The sequence below is a fragment of the Bidens hawaiensis genome, unplaced genomic scaffold (assembly GCF_021521415.1).
Source record: "Bidens hawaiensis isolate Kalapana, Puna unplaced genomic scaffold, B.hawaiensis_p1.1 tig00046877_1, whole genome shotgun sequence".
In the NCBI taxonomy this organism is placed as follows: domain Eukaryota; kingdom Viridiplantae; phylum Streptophyta; class Magnoliopsida; order Asterales; family Asteraceae; genus Bidens; species Bidens hawaiensis.
The window spans coordinates 88,810-96,756 of record NW_027506011.1 but is presented as its reverse complement, the minus strand read 5'-3'; positions in this window follow the sequence as shown (position 1 = coordinate 96,756).

Here is a 7,947-nt window from a genome sequence, read left to right as displayed (position 1 = left end):
ATGTCGGTGAGGGGTGGTGGAGACGGATTGAGGGAGAGGGACAAACAGATGAGTGTAATTGCGATTTTGGGTTTTTGAAAATCAACGGTTTGATGTGTCGCGTACGTAATGTACGATAAAGGATTATTTGTAAGGCCCCGTTCCCGGTAACCCTACTTTGGTGCTGGATTTACTTATAAACACAATTCTAAAATCAGAGTTAATTAAAATTTTTGCGGAATAATTTAAAACTTCATACATCACATTACATGTGACATTTGAGCCAAAACAAGGTACACCTCAGTACGCATTTACCGATTAAGCAAATAAACGTCTGTTGCGCAACAAACGAACGATTAACCGAACGGGTCGGGTTATGACCCAGATATCTCGGGGGGGGGGGGGCATCTATAAGTGATATAAGATCTATACAAGCTAAAATATTAGAAATATGGTCTTAGTTTGATAGCAAACAAGTTAAATGAAAACATGCTCGTTTAACAGCCCGCTATAGATTTAAACGCAAAAGATAGTTACAAACCAAGCATTGTATCATTCGTTAAGCCGAAAAAGACTTACCAAACACTTATTTGAAATGTTTTAAGCGATCCGTGAAAATATTTTGATTTTTACAAACATATAGTATGCTTTTATAATTTTACACAAACTAGCCGAAAAACACTTGTTTTCGAGCTGTTTGTCGCACCCCGATAAGTTTTTCGCGCCAAAAACCGAACCCGAACTAAATTTGGACTAGGCTTTTCGTGTTGGGCTTGAGAAATCAGAAAGTTGGGCCAAAATGGGCCCAAAGTGGGCCCATGATGGTCCGATCGCAGCAGCAGCCCCCCCGTTTTTTTCTTTCACATTTAAACAAGATACAAGATATTTTCAACATTATTTCTTGAAAATTCTGGACATAACTTCTTCTCCAGCCAAAAACTCAAGAAAACCTAAGGTAAAGAGCTTAAATAAGTAGCTTTTGAACTTGTTTAAACTTGTTTAATACCATAAAAACATGTCTTGGATACTAAAAATCATTCCTAACCGTGTAAAAATCCTAAAAATGGTCCATAAACATGTTTTGATCATACACACGGTAAGGAACCTTTTTTGATAGTTTTTTGGCCATAAACACGGATTAAAGGGTTGAAACGGCGTTTTTACGGTTCAAAAGTTCGTTTTTGTACACTAGCCGAAACCCTAAATTAAGGGCTGTTATGTTGATGAAATATTGCTTGGTTTGTGATATAGGACTTGTACCTAGATTTCTTAGAAGCACAAGAACCTGAAAACTTGATTAAAAGGTCGGAAACGAGCCAAACCCGCTAAGGTAATGCCGAAACAATCGCTTACGGGCTATTTAGGTTAAGGTTGTGATGTGCATATTTTTAGGACTTGAAATTTTGCAGAGACATTAGGGACCATGTCAATAAGTCCCTGTTCAAATTTGGTAATTTTTTGACCATCCAAGAATATTTGGCGAATTTATTACCAAATTGGGACGTTTATTTGGGAAAAATAGCTAAAATACTTCAAAAATTATGAAAATTTTCTGGGAACTCAGATTTGATGTATTTTGATCACTTATGAATTTTGGGATAATTTGGAGAAGTTTAAAAGTGTTTTGTTTATTTGCATTCGTGTGAATTTTTACAGCCGAATTTGGGCCGAAAAGAATATTGCACGAGCTTTTTACATTCTGGAATTGATACAGGTTGATTTGGGATATGATTTGAGAATTCAGGAATTTTTGTGGAATTTTTGGAAATTGTTTGGGATAAACAGACGATTTTCGGGCGAAATATAGCTGATAAAATGAATTTTTATAAATTAATAAATCAGTAAATAATTCCAGAAATATTTTTATAAAAATCTAAATATTTTAATTGATAAGTGGCTAAATTTTCATAATTTAATGATTAACGGTTAATTAATTATGCTAATTTGAATATTAAATAAATTCAGTTTTTATAACAACCGGCAAGTTCGCGTCTAACGAACCTGCAAGAATATCAAAACACCAAGAGTGATCAAAAATCATATTTTTGGATTAATTGAGTAAAAACGAACTTTTCTATGAGAAACCTGGACAATCCGGGTGGATTGTGCGCGTTTCTTCTCAAATCAAACTGAATAAACGGAAACGGGCCCCGTGGCTAATCCGGGACCCCAGTATGTGATCCTTCTTTATAACTTAATCATTTTATTAACCAATACATTTACCCAAGCTTATTTTCCCATAACTATTTTCTGAACGCGTAAACGAGCAACTTGGCCCAGCTGGGAAAACGGGTGTCTGAGCCAAGTTCGGTTTTAAGTATTAGACATTGAACAATATCACAACCTAAGCCTATTGTCACTTTCTGGGCGTTCCAGCTACACCCAGATTAGTTATACAGCCCAGTTTAATATTGAGATTATAATAATATTAAAATATTAATATTATTATAATACTGATTATAGGAACTACTGATAGCGGACCGAACAAACCACGAGCCGATACAGTTCTGATTATCTACTAAACCGTGAGTTTCATGACCCCACTTTTAAACTGTTTTACGAACTTTTGGGGTGAAAACCATGTTTGCTTATATCTATATACTTATCTGAAACATGTGATGATGTGAATTATCTAAGTGCTAACACACGAAAGTCCCCACGATCACAGTGATTAACTTCGAGCCGGTGGCTTGTGAATAGTACTATTGGTTTGACAAACCCAAACGGAGCCGGCACGGTTTGCCGAGACACCAAAACCGTTTGCACATGACCATAATTTTTACGAACCAGCTATGTAGTGTTGGACATAGCTACCGGGGCATGTTGTGGGCGGAAACGGGCCACAGTGGTTGATTGAGCGTGGGAAATGGTGGCACGCAGCACAAACAGTCCAGGCTTCACTGTAGCTTAGTATAATTACATCACATACATCATTTACATACATACATACATACTTATTTCATGATTACAAGTGTTGACTTGTGAATACTCATTACTGATTTCTTGAAACTCGTGAAACTCACCAACTCTAGTAGTTAACCCGTTTTAAACTGCTTTTCAGGTGTACCTAAATCGGAGTAATTTGATGATCTGTTACTTACCTGAAGTGTGTGGTTGATGCTATGTGAATAGAGGCAAGGATGTTAGTAGTAAGAATGTATAGTTAATGAATTAGTTTTGTTTATATCACCTAGACTGGAAAACAACGATAGAACAAAGAAATGTAATATATTGTAAATTAGTTTGTAACGTTTCTTTATAAACAATGTGTTGATATCAGAGGTGTCTGTTACATTCCCGTTTTACGCTTCCGCATTGTGCCAGTCGGGGTGTGACATTACAAAACATTCATTCTTGTCTTAACATAAAAATCGTGATTAATTAAAACAATCTTAACACTTCATCGTAGATGCCAATATCTTCTGTCCATGCCATGTGTCCCTCCTCAAGCCAGCTGCCTCAATTTATTTGCCTGCTAAAAGTCAGCTACGCTGAGTGAGTTCTAGTTAATCATTTAACATACAATACATTCATATCCTTACTCATACGCATCCGAAGATACGTATTCATACCTTATTTACTCTTACTTCTTTCATACAAACTTTATATACATGCACACACGCTTACCTACTTTCTTTCATAAAGCCTTGTAATTTACAATAGGCTATTCTATCTCTACCATCATAGATATTATTAGGGTCTAGTCCCTTCTGTCTCAGATATTATTAGGATCTGGTCCCTTCTGTCTCAGATATTATCAGGGTCTGGTCCCTTCTGTCTCAGATATTTTTAGGGTCTGGTCCCTTTGTCTCCAATAACCATACCACGTCACTCGTTCATACATTCATTTTCATTCATGCATACTTTACATATCTTCAGGTCATGGATATACATATATGTACATATTCATTCGCATAAACATTCCATAATAACATTCAATACTTAGTTGTACATATAACATACACATATCATACACTTACCATTTAAGTTAAGTGTATTAATAGCTATCACAAAGGAGTATGCACACAGCCCTAAAAACATAACGGATAAAGGGGCTAGAAACTCACCTGAAGTCGGTTTCTCTCGTCGTTAATAGTAATGCCCTTCTTTAGCTGTGCACGGCTAACTGTATAACGCATTACGAGTGTCAAATATCCATTACTACTACCTCTTATATCTAAGTCAATGACACCCTCTACTAACGGGGGTCCGGGGGCAGCGCCCCTGATAGCGGGGTCTAGGGGCGGCAGCCCCTAGCAGGGTCCAAGGGGCAGCGCCCCTGGCTGGGGTTGAGCTGCCAGGTCAGCTCGGAAAAATTTTATTTTCATTAACAGTCATTTAACAAAAATGCATCAGAAAATGAATTTTATAAAATTTCGCAAGGAAGAATTTCTCTTCGCATGGGATTGTTTCGCTTCGCATGGAGGCGTTTCGCTTCGCATGAAACTGTTTCGCTTCGCTTCGCATGGAGGCGTTTCGCTTCGCATGAAACTGTTTCGCTTCGCTTCGCATGGAGGCGTTTCGCTTCGCATGAAACTGTTTCGCTTCGCATGAAACTGTTTCGCTTCGCATGGCTAAGCGAAGCGAAATGCCTGTTTCGCTTCTCATGGCTGAGCGAAGTGAAATGCCTGCCTTTCTTCGCTTTTATCATTTTTTTAAGCAATTTTACTTCGTGGCTCTTCCTGATTTTTACTCTTTCCCAACTTTTGACACATTCTGACCCCATGCACCTAATCCTGAACCCATATCTCTCATAGTCCAAGACCACCTTTTCATCTTAAGTGTACCCAAGAGGTTATAACTTAACAAGTTTATATTTTTCTTACATTTTACAACCCGATCTATCATTATATCTGTTTGCATGACGATTCTAACCATAAAACTTAACTATTTAAACCGAAACCTACCTTTGCTTCGGGTTCGAGTTCAGATCCGGACAATAGGTAGATCTGGACGATGATTCTTGTTATTTGATGATGTCTACACACGAGATTCTTCATCTTTTTACACGGATTTGGATCCGGAATGTAGAGAGAAAGTGTGTGTTTGTTCTTGAGTGTGTGTGTGGGGTGGAAGGTAACAAAGTGGTGAAAAGGTGGAGTGGTTAGGCTTATATAGGGGGCCATGGGCCCCACAACCCACTCACAATTCCAAATCCAAATATTATCCAAACACTTAACACACGACTAACTTAACGACACACAGTTAAATAACAAAACTTTCCGTCATTTATTATTTAACAAAAAGTTGGATGTTACATTATTGGATTTTATCCTTTATCGCTATACACACACACACACATACATACATACATATATATATATATATCTACCTATTCTAATAAAGTAAAATAAATGTGGACACTTGTCATGTTTTGGTTAATTTTCACAATTTTTTCCCTCCAAAATTAATATACCATAATATATGTAATAAATCAATAATTATTCACTTTCCTTTTACACTATATTTATATAATATCTATATATTTTTATAAATATAAATATTAACATATTATTTTACTACATATTTCAAAATATTTGGTGAATTTCAAAAATCAACAACAAATAATGTTTATCAAATGAAAATTGTTTCGGGTTATTTTTATGGAACTTAAATTTGATATTATGGGTCAAAAGTTGGTAAATAAATTATTTGATACAAGTTAACTACATTTAGGTCAAAATTTGTTACGGGTCAAAAATGAAAATTTTGAGTACTTTTAAAAGTTTGAGAATGCAAAATGAATTTATCGTCAAATTTGTTATGGATTCAAAGTGTTGACTTTAAAATGTCAAAACTATGAAAGTTAGAATTTTAAACGTGATTTAGGTTTCAAATTTATTTTTAAAGGCATTTTTTAAAATAATCAAAAGTTTCGGGATTTGACAAACTGACTATTTTTCCCTCAACTATTAAAATGTAAAAAAGGATTGCGAACACTTTCGACATACCACCCTCATGCCTATTAATGCTTATAACTTTTATCAATTTTGAAATATTTATGTCTACATTAATTTTTCCTTCAATGGTGATCATAACGTTGTATGGGAAGCATGCCATGGAAAACTATGCTCAAATGAAACAAAATATTCACAAAATGGATTGGTTAACATGTTATTTTTTTATGTTGTCATTATGACAAAGTCGAGAAGCACTCTGAAACTTATCAAAATCTTTTTCATGATTTAGCTCAGAAAAACATAGCTCTTAAAGAACATCCATTGTTACAATTTAATGTTCTACTTTCCTTTAATGAGTGGTAAATTGATAAATATATCAATAAAGGTAACGCTCCTTTTGTATTTAGACTGAGTGGTTAGAACTACTATCGTATGAGAAGCTTTATTTCCGAAATTGGTTTATAACCAAAAGTATTTCAATTATACATATATGGCACCGAGAATGAATTTACAATAGAAGAAATATTATCGGGTACGTTTTTGCACGAGCATTTTTTTATTAAGTTCATTTAAAAAAATAATTTTGTGACATAAATAAAATCGATTTATGTACACATTGTATAGATATAAGCATAGATGTAATTCATTTTTTTTCATATACGCTATGTAATTTTATAATTTGAATTATCCCGTGTGTGACACGGGCTCTAAAACTAGTATATATGATGTTTGAAATTTTTTTTACCCATGTGTAACACGGGCCATTATCCTAGTTTATCAATATGATAAAATGTTTATTTTTTTTTTCAAATATTGACTTCTAATTTCAACATTGAAGTTGACTACTGTTGAAATCAAATCTTATATTTGTAAACTCTTAAAATTAAGCCGATCTTACTACTTTATTTTCAGTATCACACGATAATAAAATATCAATTATAAGATAATCAAATACATGAATAATTGTCAACAATAAATTGTTTCTATAAATAAATTACGTTTTTCACATGATTTATGCATAATTTTCACAAAAATTTTTGCTCACTAAAATAACAAACTTTAACCAAATTAGTGTAACAACCCGATTTTCGAAACCCTGGTATTAAATATTTATATTCGAGTCATTAAGCTATTGATACCTAACTTAATAGAAACTAATATAATTATTGTATGTTTTTAATTAAAATGTAATTATGTAAAAGAAAAGGTAAGTTTTAATAATAGTTATGTGAAGTAAATTAATCCTTTATGAATTTAAGTTTGGATTTCTATAAATATAGTAAATTGAATTGAAAACAAATGATTATATATATATTTAAATGCTTCTACATATAGTCAACTCAAAATAAATAACTTCCTTTCATTTAAATTGGGTATTGTTACACCTCGGTTTTCTTTGAGAACATTTATGTTTCAAACATAACAGTTATGACTTCCTTTACGTCTTTGTTGTTTTTTTTGTTATAGAGGGTTGCTAAAATTAATTAAAACTGCATAACTAAATTATAAGGAACGAGGACTTGTTGAAGGCTAGCTATAGATACGAAAAAAAAAAGAATTTACTTTGATTATTTTGTCTCGTATAAATGTTTAAAAGTGGATTGGAAGAATTAATTGAGAAATCATTTTGAAAATAGAAATATCATCACATATTATCTATTATATATTGTGTGTAAATGTCCACCAATTAAATTGAAGTAAATTCCTTTACTTTCCAACAATTTCACCAACTTTTTCATTAACTGAATATTTAATTTGGTTTAATGTTCATAAACTCTTGATTGAATATCTATATCTATATATACTATTAAAGAAATTTATTTTGGCTCATTCTTATTAGTTGATTTTATTATATTCTAAAAATAATGAGCCCTCATGGAATTTGTTACTAATAAAATAATTTAAAATTAAAATCATAATAATCATTTAATATATATAATAATAATATTAAAGACAATCTTTTTGGTTTATTCCTATTGGTTGATTTACTATATTTCAAAAATAATAAGCCCTTATAGAATTTATTACTAATAAAATAATTCAAAATTAAAATCATAATAATCATTTA